Below are 17436 nucleotides of genomic sequence, written 5' to 3'. Positions count from 1 at the left end.
AGTTTATCATGCATTTGAAAGGCTCGCCACTTTTTGTAGAACTTCAGATATTTTAAAACATATTTAGAAAGACTCTAACTAAATAAGCTGGAGGTGAGTCTATAACTAATGTTTGACCAAAAAAAAAAAAGTGAAAAAGTGTGCTGTAAAATTTTGAATATTGATTGTACCAATTGAAATGGCATATTTTAAAAGAAACTATTTAATCCATAAGTGAAAAAATTATGTTTCTTTGTTTAAAGAGTACATTAATGCCAAATTCTTTACCCCCATATAATTTTAGCTTCCATGTCCATCTAATCTAAACACAATCTTGCATCACGTAATGACAGGCATACATTCTGAGAAATGCATCATTAGGTGATTTTGTCATTGTGCAAACATTGTAGAGTGTACATAGATAAACCTAGGTGGTATAGCTTAGTATACACCTAGGCTATATGGTATATCCTATTACTCCGAGGCTACAAACCTGTATAACTTGCTACTATACTGAATACTGTGGTCAATTGTACCACAATGGCAAGTATTTTTGTATCTAAGCATATCTAAACACAGAAAAAGTAAAGTAAAAATACAAAATAAAAGAGGAAAAAAAGTGACTTCTGAATAGGACACTTACCATGAATGAAGCTTGCAGGAGTAGAAGTTGCTCTGAGTGAGTGAGTGGTGAATGAATATAAAGACCCAGGACATTACTGTATGCTACTATAGACTTTATAAACACTGTATATTTAGGCTACACTACATTTATCAATATATATTTTTTACCATTCAATCCAGAAATCCTATTACTGGATATATACCCAAAGGAATATAAGCCATTCTATCATAAAGACACATGTAGTCCTATGTTTATTGTAGCACTATTCATAATAGCGAAGATGTGGAATCAACCTAAATGCCCATCAATAGTAGACTGGATAAACAAAATGTGGTACATATGCACCATGGAATACTATGCAGCCATACAAAAGAATGGGATCACATACCCTGAAGGAATATAGATAAGCTGGAAGCCATTATCTTTAGAAAACTAATGCAGGAGCAGAAAACCAAATACTGCATGTTCTCACTTATAAGTGAGAGCTAAATGATGAGAACACATGGACACATAGAGAGGAACAACAAACACTGGAACCTACTAGAAGATGGAGAGTGGAAAGAGGGAGAGGATCAGGAAAAATAACTAACAGGTACTAGGCTTAATACCTGGTGATGAAATAATCTGTACAACAAACGCCCATGACATGAGTACCTGTATAACAAACCTGCACATGTACCCCTGAACTTAGAATAAAAGTTAAAAATGTATTTCTTCAATAAAAAATTAACAGCTAATTTTTATTTATAAAAAATTTTGACTCTTTTGTAATAACACCATTTAAAACATAAATCATTGTATAGCTGTGCAAAAATATTTTCTTTCTCCAGATCCTTATTATATAAACTTCTTATTAAAAAATTTATAGTTCTCTCTTCTACTTTTTGAACTTTTTTCTTAATAACTAAGATACAAATACACATATTAGTCTAGGCCTACATAGAGTCAGTATTAACAATATCACTGTCTTCCACCTTCATACCCTGTCTCACTGGAAGATTTTCAGGGCAGTAATACGCATGGAGCTGTCATCGTCTCGATGACAATGCCTTCTATGGAATACCTCCTGATAGGCCTACCTGAGGCTGCTTTACAGTTAACTATTTTTTTTAATAAGTAGAAGGAACATACTGTAAAATAATGATAAAAAGTAGAGTAAACACATGAATTAGTAACATTATCATTATCATGTATTATCTACTAGACATAATTGTGTATGTTCTACTTTATAGGAATGACAGCGCAGTAGGTTTTTTTTTTTTACACCAGCAATCATTACAAACATGTGAGTAATGCTTTCTATTATGGCATTATGATGACTATGGCTTATTAATAACTAGGCTATAGGAAGTTTTCAGCTTTTTAATAATCTAATGGGGCCACTGAAGTATGTGGTCCATTGTTGACCTACATGTCATTATATGGTGCATAACTATATTTAAAAATAGTCCAAGTTATCAGATAGAGAAGCCTTAGGGATGCAGAATCATTTCTTTACAAGCTTTGCTTCTTTGAGACAAATCAGACCCAGACTATTACCAGCTTAGAGACACCTCCTAGCTGCCTTTAGAGATGTGTATCATCTTTGATTAGGGGCTGGTGACCTAAAACAGGAACAATAGCAGAGCATGCTTTTATGTGCAATAAATTTTCAAATATAAAAAAATTATGGTCAATATTGTTGTTATTTTCATAGTATTAGGAAAAATGAATAACTTATAAGTGAAAAATACCTATGGTGCAAAAACTCTTTCAATGTTGACTCCAGTTTCAGCAGAATAAATTTGTCTGATGATAGCCTTAGTGTCTATAGTAAATATAAATTTTCTGTTATTGGGGTTAGAGTGTATGCAGAAGCACTGTGAGAAACCTTGACATTTTGGCAGAAAATGATTTTTAACAATAAAATTCAAGGAAAGATTGTATTAGTAAACATTTTGGTAGTCATTTTAAATGTCTTCCACATTATATGGCATCATAAGTGTTTTTTAAAAGTTGGTATTATACTGTAAGTTCTGGGGTACATGTGCAGATGGTGCAGGATTGTTACATAGGTATACACATGCCATGGTGGTTTACCGCCTCCATCCCCCCATCACCTACTTTAGATATTTCTCCCAATGTTATCCCTCCCCAATCTCCCCACCCCCCACTATCCATCTCCTAGCCCCCCATTCCCCAACAGACCTCAGTGTGTGATGTTTCCTACCTGTGTCTATGTGTTCTCATTGTTCAATACCCACCTATGAGTCAGAACATGTGGTGTTTGGTTTCCTGTTCTTGTGTCAGTTTGCTGAGAATGATGGTTTCCAGCTTCATCCATGTCCCTGCAAAGGACATGAATGCATCCTTTTTTATGGATGGATAGTATTCCATGGTGTGTATGTGCCACATTTTCTTTATCCAGTCTATCATTGATGGGCCTTTGGGTTGGTTCCAGGTCTTTGCTATTGTAAACAGTGTTGCAATGAACATACGTATACATGTGTCCTTATAATAGAATGATTTATAATCCTTTGGGTATGTACCCAGTAATGGGATTGCTGGGTCAAATGGTATTTCTATTTCTAGATCCTTGAGGAATCGCCACACTGTCTTCCACAATGGTTGAACTAATTTACACTCCCACCAACAGTGTAAAAGTGTTCCTATTTCTCCACATCCTCTCCAGCATCTGTTGTCTCCAGATTTTTTAATAATCGCCATTCTAACTGGTGTGAGATAGTATCTCAATGTGGTTTTGATTTGCATCAGCAATGCTTTTAATATCAGATTGAATTATGGTTGTAATTTTTAGCCTTAGTAGTCTGAGCATCATTTCAGACCTAGCTTAATATCCTGGGATGTTATGTGTGGTTTCTGCTTTATTTAAAATAGAGGAGTGACAGGGTGATGAATACATTTTATTTCTGTTTTCTCATCCATTTTCTATTGCAAATGAGATTTTTTTTCAGAAGTGTGTATGCCCACTTGTATCTTTGCAAAATGGATTTTCAGAAAATAAGTTTGGAATATTCATTTAAATCCTATTTCTTGTGACCCAATGTAAACTCTGTGCTGTTAAATTTAAAGTGTGTGAGTTCTTATAGCTGAGCAGTAATTTTAGTGACATTTTAATGTCATGTCCTCTCCTTAGCAGCCTGTTTGCATATTGCATGCAGGCTACACGTCAGGGTTTTTTAAAACATGAGGTGTATTGGCAAATGATTTTGACACAATGTGTCCTCTTGGACCAACTCTATTTTATAAACATTTTAATGCTTTACTCTTGAATGATCCATTGCACTAAGAGTCAGAAAACTGGGTTTCTGTAATGCCATAGTGACATGATGCTGACCTTGCTGAGTTAGTTACTTATTAGTTTTACCTAAATGTTCAATAGAACACACCTAGCCCTGTGTGGACATGAGAGGGAAATGGGCCCAGAAGTTGCCGAGGTTACATTCACAAGGCATTAAGCTGTGGTCATTTTCTCCCTAAAGTGTTGTACCTCCCTTAGACAACTTCCTCTTTGGGGAGTTGCAAAGTGTAGAAACTTCAGAGGAAGGGGTCCAGCTGCAGGGATAGGGTTAAAATTTTTTTCAGAGGAGTCACTTTGCATGGCAGTGGGCCGTTTCCTGCTATCACTCAGGCACAGCCTACCCATAAGTTACAGTCTTTGGCAAGAAACAGAAGGAAACAGTGGTGGCTCTTGGAGCCACATGCTCTATTTTTGATGGTGCTCTTTGTGCAGTGAATGCCAGCTGTTCCTCAATCAGGTATGCTGCTGTTGTTCTGAGAGTGATTAGGAGCGAAAGGGATGATGCAGATGTGTCAGGCTGTGAGAAGTACAAATGTGTATTTTGGAGGCACTGAATGTAGAGAGATTTAGAAGTTTCCTGTTGGAAGGCAGGCTACAGAAGCAGGCAGACAAAATGATTTTGACACCAATACCAACCAAGGGCAAGAAATAGAAGCTTGGAAATATACTTGTTTGGGAATAAGAAATTGACAAGACAAATATACTTTTAAAAAAGAAAGATAAGAAAGGTCATGAAAGAATTGTAAGGGTCCAGCGTGTTCTATTTCCTTTGCTATCACCTGAGTCTAAGTTACCATGGTCTCACTCTTACATGAATACAGTCATCTCCTACCTAAGCCCTTTATGTTCCTCTTGCTCCTTGGAGGCTGGCCTCCACACCCTTGAAAATACAAGTCAGGTTTTGCCTCTCTTCTGCCCAAACCTGCCAACAGCTTCCCAACTCATGAGGAGTGAGATCGAATGTCTTTGCATCATTGACATGGCATTCCTGGGCCTGGAATGCCCTTCTTTGTCCTTGTCTTGCACCAGTCTTACTGTCACTTGCTCCCTTCAGGTCCCTCTGTTTCTTTGCTTCTCTTTTATAGGCCATCCATCCTGAGGGCCTTTCCACCTTCATTTCTGATTAGAATATTCTTCCCTCAGATATCCATATTACACACTTTCTCACTTCATTCTCATCTATTCAAACAGCACTTAAGAAGAGAGGTTCTGTGGCCATGCTATCTAAAAGCGCACTCACATGCACCCATCACTTTCTCTCCACTTACCCTGTCTTCTTTTTCACAGCACGTATCACCACCTGCCATATTCTATCAAGTTGAATCATATGAAATTGCTTTTGGGTGGATCAAGAACAGCTGAATATTGGTCATTTCACTTGGTTCAAACTAAAATATATTTATTAATCTGTTTATTATTTGTATTTCTTCCCCTACAGTATGATTAACACCCTGTGGATCAAGGATTTTGTTTTGTTTTGTTTTTGGCAACATCCCTAATGTCTAGAGCATAGCAAGAACTTAGACAAGTTGTACTGAATTAATGGAAAGCAAGAAGAAAAGCCATGCAATTTATTGATAGTAAGCAGTGAAAACTTATATGAAAAGTGATTTCTTTCTCTTTCTCTCTCTCTCTCTCTCTGTGTGTGTGTGTGTGTGTGTGTGTGTGTGTGTGTGTGTGAAAGAGAGAGAGAGCGCAAGCACCAAAGGACTCTAGAAAAAGGTGATTGGAAGGGTCTCTGAGGGAGTCCAGAAAATTAAAGGATTTATTTGGATCCATGTAATGTTCAGTGTAAACTTTTTAATTGTAGCGAGGGACTATGTATGCATCTATAATTATTATAATTTTTCCATGTAGTTTTCTGAAACTAGGGCTAAGTGGGATCATAAGCTTTGGATAACATAATTGTGAAGGGAAAAATTTCCTAATTGGTAAATCACAAGGATTCAGCTTACCAATTATGCTGTAAGTTTATTTTTACTAGAGAAAATAAGTTACTTTTAACTATCAGTTCTAGAAACATGGCTAATAATCTTACTATCATCCCTGCTGCAAATGCTTAGAAATACTAGATAAAATAAGTGACCTCTTCCATGCATGTCTTATGTTGAAAGGAAATAAAATCATCACTGTGGGTAGGAAGTAAAGGTTGAATTGAAAACCCCAAGGATAAATAAACATTTGAATAGATACTGTGGCTGCCTTTGGGAGAGTATTACTAGTCTCACTAACAAAGGGCTTGAGATATGATATGGAAAATTGAGATTCTGTGGGTTGGAACAGAGATCTGCATACAAAGTTGTGACTTTGGAATAGAAAAGACTGAAAAAAAATTCATCATCAGCACAGAAGAGACAAGGAAGCTGTGTCTTAGAAAATAACGTATCCTTCAAAGACACATCTCTATGGATTTGTACCTCATTTAGGTTTGGGAATTGAATTTGCACTACTTGTGTATTATGGAAAAATCACAACTTGAAAAATTAATTACAGAGAGCCCAGGTTATTGATACTTCTAAAGCACCTGGCAGAATCTGTTGCAAACTTCTTTGGAGAAAGATACCATTCGACCAAGTTTCACAAGATTCTTACAGATAAATATCTTCTAAAGATTAACTCACAACCTCAAACTATAAAACATAAGAAAAATCCCCCTGAGTGAGAGCTAGCAAACATAATAAAGAGCAGGATTAGAATAAGACCTAAAAATGGTGGAACTGTCACATAGTCTATGAAAAAACAATATTGAAAATGATAGAGACATAAATGAATTAGAAATATAAGAAAAAATGTTTTGAAAAAAAGAACAGACATTATAAAAGTGAAAAATAAAGTAATTGAAGAAATCAACCAGAATGAACTGAAAAGAAATAAATATTGTGTGGCTTATTTTACTTAGCACAATAACCTCTAGTTCCATCCACGTTGTTGTGAATAACAGAATCTCATTCTTTTTAATGGTTGAATAGTACTCCATTGTGTATATGTACCAGATTTTTTTTTTATCCATTCATCTGGTAATGGATTGCTACCAAATCCTGGCTGTTGTGATTAGTGCTGCAATAAACTTAGGAGTGCAGATGTCTCTTGGATATATTGATTTTCTTTCTTTTGGGTACATACCTAGGAGTGGGATTGCTGGACCATGTGGTAGCACTAGTTTTAGTTTTTTGAGGAATCTCCAAACTGTTCTCCACATTGGTTGTGCTAATTTACATTCCCATCAACACTGTGCAAGGTTTCTGTTTTGTCCATATCCTTGCTAGCATTTGTTGCAGCTTGTCTTTTGGATAAAAGCCATTTTAATGAAAGTAGGATGATCTCTCATTGTAGTTTTGATTTGCATTTCTCTGATAGTCAATGATGTTGATCACCTTTTCATATATCTGTTTTTCACTGTATGTCTTCTTTTGAGAATTTTCTACTCAACTTTTTCACCGATTTTAAAATTAGATTATTAGAGTTTTTTTTTTTAATAGAGTTGTTTGTGCTCCTATATTACTCTGGTTATTAATCCCTTATCAGATGGATAGTTTGCAAATATTTCCTCCCATTCTGTGGGTTTTCTCTTCTCTTTGTTGGCTGTTTCCTTTACCGTGCAGAAGCTTTTTAACTTGATGTGATCCCATTTGTCCACTTTTGTTTTGGTTGCCTGTGCTTGTGGTGCATTACTCAAGAAACTACCCAGTCCAGTGTCCTGGAGCGTTTCCCCAGTGTTTTCTTTTAGTAGTTTCATAGTTTGAGGCCATGGATTTAAGTCTTTAATCCATTTTGGTTTTGTATTTTGTGAGAGAGAGGAATCGAGTTTCACTCTTTTGCATATGGATATCCAGTTTTCCCAGCACCATTTATAGAAGAAATAATCCTTTCCCCAATATATGTTCTTGGCACTGTTGATGAAAATGAGTTCCCTGTAGATGTACAGGTTTATTTATGGGTTCTGTATTCTATTCCACTGGTCTATCTTTCTGTGTTTATGCCAGTACCATGCTGTTTTTGTTATTTTAGCTCTGTGGTATAATTTGGAAGTCAGGTAATGTGATTCCTCCAGTTTTGTTCCTTTTGCTTAGGATAGTTTGGCTATTCTGGATGTTTTGTGGTTCTGTATAAATTTTAGGATTTTTTTTCTTTTTCTCTGAAGGATGTCATTGGTATTTTGATAGGGATTGCATTGAATCCATAGATTGCTTTGGGTAGTATGGACATTTTAACAATACTGATTCTTCCAGACCATGAACATGGAATATTTTTCCATTTTTTTATGTCCTCTTCAATTTCTTGCATCAGTGTTTTATAGTTTTTGTTGTAGAGATCTTTCACTTTTTTGGTTAATTCCTAGGTATTTAATTTGTAGCTATCATAAATGATATTACTTTCTTGATTTCTTTTTCAGATTGTTCACTCTTGGCATTTAGAAATGCTACTAATTTTTGTATATTGATTTTGTATCCTGCAAATTTACTGAATATGTTTACAAGTTCTAATTTTTTTTGAGAAAGTCTTTAGGTTTTCCCAAATATAAGATCATATCATCTGCAAACAAGGATAATTTGACTCCTTCCTTTCTAATTTGGATACCCTGTTTCTTTCTCTTGTCTTATTGATCTAACTAGAACTTTGAGTACTATGCTGAGTAACAGTGGCAAAAATGGGCATCCTAATCATATTCCTGATCTTAGAGAAAAGGCTTTCAGTGTTTCCTCCTTTACTGTGATACTAGGTATATGTCTTTTATATATGGCTTTATTGTGTTGAGGTATGTTCCTTCACTACATAGTTTTTGAAGGGTTTTTTCAGTCTTGAAGGGATTTTAATTTTATCAAACACTTTTTCAGCATCAATTGAAATGGTTTTCATTCTTCATTCTGTTAATATGATCTATCACATAGATTGATTTGCATATGTGGAAACATCCTTGCTTCCCTGGGATAAATCCCACTTGGTCATGATGAATTATCTTTTTTAATGTGTTGTTGAATTTGGTTTGCTAGTATTTTGTTGAGGATTTTTGCATCAATATTTATCCGTGATGTGGCCTGTAGTTTTCTATTCTTGATGTGTCCTTGTCTGGTTTTGGTATCAGGGTAAAACTGGCCTCATAGAATGAGTTTGGAAGTATTCTCTCCTCCTCTATTTTTCAGAATAGTAACATTGTTATTAGTTCTTCTTTAAATGTTTGATAGAATTCAGCAGTGAAGCCATCAGGTCCCTAGCTTTTCTTTACTGGGAGACTTTTTATTATAGCTTTGATCTTGTTACTTATTATTTGTCTGTTCAGGTTTTGGATTTCTTTGTGGTTCAGCCTTTGTAAGTTGTATGTGTCTAGAAATTTGTCAATTTCTTCTGTATTTTTGAATTTACTGAGATTTAGTTGCTCATAGCAGCCACTAACCATCTTTTGAATTTCTACAGTATCAGTTCTAATGTCTTTTTTCATCTCTATTTTATTTATTTGTGTCTTCTTTCTTTTTTCTTCGTCTGGCTAAAACTTAATCTGTTTTGTCTTTTCAAAAATCAACCTTTTTGTTTTGTTGATCTTTTGTATTTGTTTCAATTTCATTTATTTCTGCTCTGAAATTTATTATTTTTTTCGTCTACTAGTTTTGGGTTTTGTTTGCTCTTGCTTTCCTAGTTCCTTAGGATACATCATTGGGTATTTTATTTGAAGTTGTAATTATTTTTTGATGTAGGCACTTAAACTCTAAACTTCCCTTTTAGTACTGCTTTTGCTGTATCCCATAGGTTTGGTATGTTGCGTTTCCATTATCATTTTTTTCAAGCAATTTTACAATTTCCCTCTGAATTTCTTCATGACCCACTGTCATTCAGGAGCCTATTGTTTAATTTCCATGTGTTTGTATAGTTTCCAAAATTTCTCTTGTTGATTTATAGTTTTCTTTCATTGTGGTTGGAGAAGATAGTTGATATTATTTTATTTTTTTGAATGTTTTAAAACTTTTTTGTGACCTAACATGTGGTCTGTCCTTGAGAATGATCCATGCACTGAGGAAAAGAATGTGTATAATGCAGCCATTGGATGAAATGTCCTGTAAGTATCTATTGGGTTGATTTGCTCCATAGTGCAAATTGAGTCTGATGTTTCTTTGTTGATTTTCTGTCTTGGAGATCTGCCCTGTGCTGAAAGTGGGGTGTTGAAGTCTCTAGCTGTTATTTTCTTGGGGTCTATATGTTTCTTTATCTCCAATATTTGCTTTTTATATCTGGGTGCTTCAATATTGGGTGCATATCTATTTATAATTGTTGTGCTCTATTCCTGAATTGACCCCTTTATCATATAATGACCTTTGTCTCTTCTTATACTTCTTGTTTTGAAGTCTATTTTGTCTGATATAGTATAGGTACTCCTGCTCTTTTTGTTCCCATTGGCATGGAATATATTTTTCCACCCTTTTAGTCTCAGTCTGTGTGTATTTTTATAGGTGAAGTGTGTTTATTGTAGGCAACACATGTTTGAAGGATATTAGCACCAGATATGCTATTCTAGGGTAAAAGTTTTTTCTTTATGCCTTTAGATATGTCATGTCACTCTCTCCTGGTCTTTAAGGTTTCCACAGAAATGTCTGCTGCCAGACGTATTGGAGCTCCATTGGGTTATTTGTTTCTTTTCTTTTGCTGCTTTTAGGATTCTTTCTTTCTCTGTAACTTTTGGGAGTTGAGTTAGTCTTCTTTGGGTTAAATCTGCTTGGTGTTCTTTAACCTTGTACTTGGATGTTGATACCCTTCTTTAGGTTTGGGAAGTTATTTGTTATGATCCCTTTAAATAAACTTTCTAACTCTATCAGCCAATAACTCTAACATCTGCCCTTTGGAGGCTGTTTTCTAGATCTCATAGGCATGTTTCATTCTTTTTCAGTCTTTTTTCTTTTGTCTTCTCTGCCTCTGTATTTGCAAATAGCCTATCTTCTAGCTCAGTGTTTTTTTTCTTCTGCTTGATCAATTCTGCTATTAAGAGACTCTGGCTGGGCACGGTGGCTCATGCCTGTAATCCCAGCACTTTGGGAAGCTGAGGTAGGTAGATCACCTGAGGTCAGGAGTTCGTGACCAGCCTGGCCAACATAGTGAAATCACGTCTCTGCTAAAAATACGAAAATTAGCCAAGTATGGTGGTAGCCACTTGGGAGGCTGAGGCAGGAGAATCGCTTGAATCCTAGAGGCAGAGATTGCAGCAGGATTGCACCACTGCACTCCAGCCTGGGTGACAGAGTAAGACTGCATCTGAAAGAAAGAGAGAGAGAGAGAGAGAGAGAGAGAGAGTCTGATGCATTCTTTTTTGTATATCAATTGTATTTTTCAACTCCAAAATTTCTGTGTGATTCTTGTTAATTATTTCAATCATTTTGTGAAATTTATTTGATATAATTCGGAATTCCTTCTTTGTATTATCTTGAATTTCTTTGGGTCACCTCAATACAGCTATTTTGAATTCTCTGTCTAAAAGGCCGCATATCTCTGCTTCTCCAGGTTTGGTTCCTCATGGCTTAATTAGATTGTTTGGTGAGGTCATGTTTTGCTAGATGGCCTTAATGCTCGTTGATGTCTGTCAGTGTCTGGACATTGAAGAGTTAGGTATTGTAATCTTCACAGTCTGGGATTGTTTACACCCATTTTTCTTGGGAGACTTCCCAGGTATTCAAAAGTACTTCGGTGTTATGATCTAAGCTATATCTGCATCAGGGGTTACCACAAACCTAGTAATACTGTGGTTCTTGCAGGTGCATAGAGGTACTGCCTTGATAGTCTTGTGTAAGATCCAGAAGAATCATCTGGATCACCAGGGAGAGACTACTGTTCTCTTTCCTTACTTTCTCCCAAACACAGAATCTCTCTCTATGTTGAGCTAACCATCTAGGGCTAGGGGTGGGGTGGCACAAGCATTCCTGTTACACTGAGACTGTGTTGGGTCAAACCTGAAGCCAGCATAGCACTGAGTCTCGTCCAAGGCCTTCTGTAACCATTACCTGGCAGTACTTAAGGTATTGTTCACTTAAGGCCCAAGGGCTCTTTAATCAGCTTGTGATGAAAGCCAGCTAGGCCTGGAACTCTCCCTTCAGGGCAGTAGACTCCCTTCTGGCTCAGGGCAGGTCCAGAAATGCCATTCAAGAGTCAAGCCTTGGAACTGGGGATTCCAAGAGCCTGCTTGTTGCCCTACTCCACCATAGCTGAGCTGGTACCTGATTTTTGGTTGTTATGAAGGTGTGATTTTTGCATAGATAGTTGTTACATTTGCTGTTTCTGTGGAGTAGGGGGACAATCAGTGGGGCCTTCTATTCCACCATCTTGCTCCCAAAGGTTTATATAGTATTAATAATAAGATCAGTATCCAATTCAAGAACTTAGAAAGTAGGCAAAGCAAACATAAAGTATAATAAAAGAAAAATGTGTATATTAATAATATATAAAACAAAATGGAAAGCTCTGAAAAGACTAATAAATAGGTTAACATGACATGTTTGAGCAAGAAAACCACTGAAAACATTACAGCTACTGGTATACTGGTAATAATCCCTGTACATCTGGAACGAGAGAAGAATGACTCTGGTTTTGTTTATGTTTAATCCTTGGTTGTTCTAGCCAGCATTGTAGGTAAAGGAAATAAATAAAAGGTAGAAAGAAAGAAAAAGGAGAAACATAATTGTTATTAATAAAGAGATGTCATTGAAAATCTATTTGAAAATAATACAAAAGTATGGGAAAATTGCTAGATATAAAATAAACAACCTCTGTGTACCCCAGCAAAAAACAATTAGAAAATTCAGTTTAAAAAGCAGATACCATGAATACTACAAAAAAATTAGAAACATGTAGTAATAAATCTAACAAAAGATTTTTAGAAATCTTTATGAATAAAATTATAAAATTTTAAGGTAAGACACAAAGATGATAAACAGAAAGATATACTATATTTAAAGTAGAGTGACAATATCAGAAATATTTCAGTTCTTTCTGTATTAATTTATAAATTCTAACAAGAGCTCACAGCTCACACAAGGGTGTTTTCGTCGATTGTTTTGAGGAACTTGACAATCTCATCAATCTGATTCCAAAGTGTATACAAAGAGCTAAGGATCAGTTATAACCAACACAATTTTGAAGAGTTGGGGAGACTAGCCCTACCACATGTCAAGAGTTACTATAAAAGTATAATGATTAAGACATTGGAATATTGGAACAACAATAAATAAATATAAATGGACTTATGTATGCCTAAGGATGTATTACAAATCAGTGTGATAAGGATACAATAAATGATACCAGCAGATATAATTATTCACATGAGGAAATAAAATAATAAGATCCCTCACAACATATAATAATTAAATCCCATGTAGAATGTAGGTGTAAAGGCAAAAAGAATAGTAAAGATTTTATATTTTTAGAGGAAAATGTATGAAATATCTTCATGTCCACTGGACAGGAATAGATTTAAAACTCATTTATGCCTAGTGTTCCATTATTGGAATGCTAAGCATGTGAGAGTTATTTATATCCTACTGCTCATGATCATTGTCAAGGTCCGATTGCAAAAATTCAAAAACTTGCAACCTCAGGAATAAATGGGTTAAAAGACTATAAAGAAAAATAATAATAGGTTGATTATATTAAAACAAATATATATGTGCAGCAAATGACACCAACAACATTTTTAAAAAGCTTCAGATTAGGAGATATTTATAGTTACATACAACCAACAAAAATTAATATGCATTTTGTATGAAGGAGTCTTACAAATAAATATTTAAAAATTCAATCCAATGGAAAAATAGGTGAAAGATATGAACAATTGACAGAAGAAGAAATAAAAATGGCTCATAAACAAATACTTGGCTTAAGTCACTAGTAATCAAGTAAATGCAAATTTTAAAAATGAAAATTTCTTTTCAAACCCACCATTTTTAAAAATTAAAGTGTTAAAGTGCCAAATTTGGGAATTATGTAGAAGAATAAATTGGTAAAACCAACTGGAAAAGTAGTTTGACTTTACTTATTAAAGTTAAACATTTGCATATCTTGAAGGAGGAATTCCACTTCTAGACATATATTCTAGACACATGATTAGATGTTTTTGCCAGGAGACATGCACAAGTATGTTTATTTTAGGATTATTTTGAAATAGCATGATACTGAAAAATAAACTTCTATATTTCTATCAACAGAAGAAATTACAAATCAAAAGTGGGATATTTGTGTAGTGGACTACAGTATAGTAGATGAATGTATAAACTCTATGAGATACATTAACATGGGTAGATTTCAACAACATAAATTTAAGCAAAAACAAAAACAACTTGCAGAAGGATTAATATTATATGATATAATTTCTAAAAAATTTTAGAGCATTCAAAACAATATTTTATGTTTTTAAAGAATACATCCATAGGCAGTAAAATAATTGAAAGAGAGTGGAAATCCTAAGATTTTTCTGTGAAGGGAAGTAGGGAAGGAGGCAAATGGGATCAGAGAGGGAAGGACACACTGGGCTTTCAAATCCAACTGAATTGTTTGTTTTTTCCCCAAATTTTATTTGATAATCATTAGGGATTCATAGGAAGTTGCAAAAATTGTACAGATATGCCCTGTGTACCTTTAATCCAATTTCCCCAATGATTACACCTTGCATAACTATAGTTATTAAAGTCATGAGTTTATCATTGATCTCATGTGTTTGTGTAGGTCTGTCATTTTGTAACATGTGTAGATTTGTGTTATCACCACTTCAATCAAGATTCAGAACAGCCCCAATAACTACAAAGATCTCCCTTGTTCTACATTTTTATACTCACAGCCACACCCATTTGCCACTATACCTAACCCCTGGTAACCACCTTATATGTTTGTCATCTCTGTAACGTATTGTCTTTTTGAGACTGTTATATAAATTAAACCATATAGTGTGACTTTTTGAAATTGGCTCCTTTTTTACTCAGCATAATGTCTTTGGTCCTTGAGATCCTCCAAGCTGTTGTATGAATCTGTAATCCATTCCTTTTTATTGCTGAGTAGTATTCCTTGATATGGATATAACAGTTTTTAAACTATTCCCCTGTTGTGGGACATTTTAGTCTTCAATTTTTGACTACTATGAACAACTGCATGTAAGTTTTGGTACAATCATAATTCTTTTTCTCTGGAATAAATGCTTCAGAGTGAATTATGGGGTCATATGATAAATGCATATTTAGTTTTTAAACAAAATTTCAGACTATTTTCCAGAGTTGCTGTGGCATTTTACAGTGCAGCCATATGTCATTGTTCCCTTAAGAAATGTGAGAGATCCAGTTCTCTGCATCTTTGCAAGCATTTGGTATTGTCACTATTTTTTATTTTAGCAGCTGAAAGAGGTGTGTAGTGATGTCTTATAGTCTTAATTTGCATTTTTCTGATGGATAATATACTAGTTTTCTATGAATGCTGTGATGAATAACTGTAAACTTAGTGGCTTAAAACAACACAAACTTACTATTTTACAGTTCTACAGGACAGAAGTCTAACACAGTTTTTACCAGACTGAAATCAAAGTGTTGGCATTCCTTTCTGCAGGTTCTAAGGGAGAATTCATTTCCTTGTCTTGTCTAACTCCTAGGCGCTACTCGTATTCCTTGGCTCATGGCTCCCCTGCCTCTATCTTCAAATCTAGCATCTGTGGGTTGAGTCCTCATATCACATCATTTTTATCTTTTCTGCCTGCGTCTTTCACTTTTCAGAACCTCTGTATTAAAGTAGACCCAACCAAATAATCTGAAATAATTGCTGTATTTTTAAGTCAGGTAATTGGCATCTTAATTCCATCTGCAACCATAATCCCCTTTGCCATGTCAGAGTATCTGGTCTAAGGATTAGGTGTAGACATTTTTAGGGAGCCCTTGTAGATATGTTGAGCATCTTCTCATGTGCTTATTTGCCATCCACATTTCTTCTTCGGTGAAATGTCTATGTCTTTTGGCCATTTTCAAATTGGATTGTTTATTTTTATTAGTATTGAGTTCTGAGGGTTTAAAAATTTTTTGTTGTAGATATGAGTCCTCTGTATATTTTATAATATAATATATAATATATGTTATATATATTATAATATATAATATAAAATTTTATAATATATAATATAATATATAAATATATATATTATAAATATAATATATAATATATAAATATATATATTATAAATATAATATATATTATATAAATATATATATTATAAATATAATATATATTTATAATAAATATTTATAATATATATTTATAATATAATAATAAATTCTCTCAGTCTTTTCATTCCCTTAGCAGGGCCATTCACAAAACCAAAAGTTTTTAATTTTGATGAAGTACAGTGTATTGATTTTTAAAAGTAAATTATGCTTTCGTTGTGATTCTGTATAAGAACTCATCACCAAGCACTAAGTCCTCTTTTTCTCCTATCTTCTAAAAGTTTTATAGTTTACACTTAATTCTACTACACATTTCAATTTAGTTTTTATATATTGAGGTGTAAGTTGAGGTTTATTTTATCTGTTTAATTTTTCTGTGAATATCCATATGCATCGCTCCAGCACCACTTGCTGAAAAGACTATCATTTCTCTACAGAACTGCTTTTTCACCGATGTCAAAAATAAATTGGCTGTATTTGTGTGGAGGTGAGTTGTTTCATTCCTTAACAAAAAGAGAAATACAATAAACAAAGTCTAATAAGAGTAAGGGCACAGTCATGTTGTCTTTTATATTTTTCTGTTACATTGAAATATTATAAAATCAATAACAGTAAGGACGAATTTGTACCCTCAAACTCTGAAAATATAGGAGAGTGGGTAATGCTATAGTAAGATGGGAATCACAGTGGATTGGACACTAATAGCTGTATAATATTGATCAAGGTTACTGACCTCTCTGGGCTTCGGTTTTATTTTTTTGTGTGTGTGAACTGAGAGGGCTGAACTAGATGACCCCTGGAATCCTTTGCCATTTGATACTCGAATAGTATGTGAAAACTCCTCATCGTTGAGTTTAGAATAAGAGATGAGGAGAGGGATCTAGGCTATCATTCTGGTTTACAGCCTAAAGGTGAGAGACTTTATATTTCCAGGTGGAAGCTGCATAATTAACTACAGGTTCAAAGTGCTTGTGGGCAAGCCCTCTTTTTCAAACTACTTTGAGAGGTTTTATTATACCTCTAATAATCATTATACTATGGAAGATATCATTGTAATTTCTTATAAATATCTCACACACTTCTGGATTTCATAATGGGGTCACCATATGATGCTTCTTGAGATCTCATTAACAATTTATAAACAAGTCTGAAACATAAATAAAGAAAATATATTGTATTTTCTTATTGAGGCCTAGGAGTTGAGTCAGCAGAATTCCAAATAAGAGTTTAACCCTCTAAGGAGCACTTACAGTCTTCTTAAACACATTGTAAATTGATTATGAGAAAATGTTTATCATTCACATTTTAATTAATAATTTAGCTGTTACATTTTAAATAAAAAAGAATTTCTGATTTTTTGCATGGCT

The 17436-nt window shown here is 34.4% G+C and overlaps 1 protein-coding gene across 2 annotated transcripts in view; it reads left to right on the top strand.

The window, feature by feature from the left end:
- Window positions 1-17436, top strand: part of PDE4D (phosphodiesterase 4D) — a 1389427-nt gene that overhangs the window by 98773 nt on the left and 1273218 nt on the right. The window contains exon 1 of one of the 2 annotated variants that reach the window (XM_012457266.3): window positions 4277-4362. The exons of the other annotated variant lie outside the window; for it this stretch is intronic. The gene's annotated coding sequence lies outside the window, so the exon portion shown is untranslated. Of the gene's footprint in view, window positions 1-4276; window positions 4363-17436 lie in introns of those variants that run through there. 2 annotated transcript variants of the gene reach the window in all.

This window comes from Aotus nancymaae, unplaced genomic scaffold (assembly GCF_030222135.1).
Source record: "Aotus nancymaae isolate 86718 unplaced genomic scaffold, 86718_ANA_hifiasm-v0.15.2.pri h1tg000014l, whole genome shotgun sequence".
NCBI lineage: Eukaryota > Metazoa > Chordata > Mammalia > Primates > Aotidae > Aotus > Aotus nancymaae.
This window is presented reverse-complemented; position numbering and strand designations above follow the sequence as displayed.